This window comes from Olea europaea, unplaced genomic scaffold (assembly GCF_002742605.1).
Source record: "Olea europaea var. sylvestris unplaced genomic scaffold, O_europaea_v1 scaffold2330, whole genome shotgun sequence".
NCBI classification, from domain to species: Eukaryota; Viridiplantae; Streptophyta; class Magnoliopsida; order Lamiales; family Oleaceae; genus Olea; species Olea europaea.
Window position 1 is genome coordinate 64,564 of NW_019241408.1, and position 813 is coordinate 65,376.

Sequence of the window (813 nt, forward strand, 5' to 3'; positions counted from 1 at the left end):
CCCCCCCCCCCCAACCCCCATAGAAGATACAGCGGGTGGGGGTAATAAAGTGTGAGCAGAAACTGGTACCTGATATATTCTGAAATTTCCGCAGAACTTTAGAAAATCTTCAGCTGATGGAATTGAGGAAATTGTGTTAGGACTTAGGACATAGGGATGGTGTCCCAAATATATAAAGCCAAACTTTGAAGAATAGGTCCCGAATAATCTCCGGCATATAATGGGTATATACCCTAATTAAGGTCAACTCTAACAATTATCTTGCTTGGTTTCTTCAATTTGTGTTAATACGTATAAGATGTGCAATTTGAAATAAAATAATATGAAAATATTTCTCTATCTGTATTCTTCGAAACTGTCTAATGATGGCTGGCAATTTATGGCAAACATGTGCTTCTCCACTGCATAATATTAAACTATGTTTTGAAGTCTTAGATATTCAGAGATGCTTGGTGTACGGGGGAATTTCACAGGTCTTTTATAGGCTGGGTACTTGACAGTGTTAATTGAACATTGTTGACAATGGATAGATGTGATGATACCAACAAAGATTGTCATCCATTATTGTACATATATTAAAAAAAAAAAAAAAAAAAAAAAGGAACAAACAAGGAGCACCTATAAAACTTCAGTGAACCATTCCGCTATCCAAGGGGAATTGTTCAAAAAATAAAAATAAAAAAAGTGTTCTCAAAAACTTCTAGTAAGCGGTTATAATTACATTGACTTTGTGTTATATTGTGTCTATCCAAATTCAGAATGCTAGATATGACCTCAAAATATCAAGGTCAAGTTTGGCCAGTGACACAATAG

The 813-nt window shown here is 34.9% G+C and overlaps 1 protein-coding gene across 1 annotated transcript in view; it reads right to left on the reverse strand.

Moving 5' to 3' along the window:
* The window catches only part of LOC111381559 (inorganic phosphate transporter 1-4-like), a 2,494-nt gene extending 2,107 nt beyond the window's left edge, over window positions 1-387 (reverse strand). Inside the window, exon 1 of the mRNA XM_023005352.1 lies at window positions 70-387. The gene's annotated coding sequence lies outside the window, so the exon portion shown is untranslated. The remainder of the gene's footprint in view (window positions 1-69) is intronic.
* Between the last annotated feature and the right edge of the window lie 426 nt (window positions 388-813).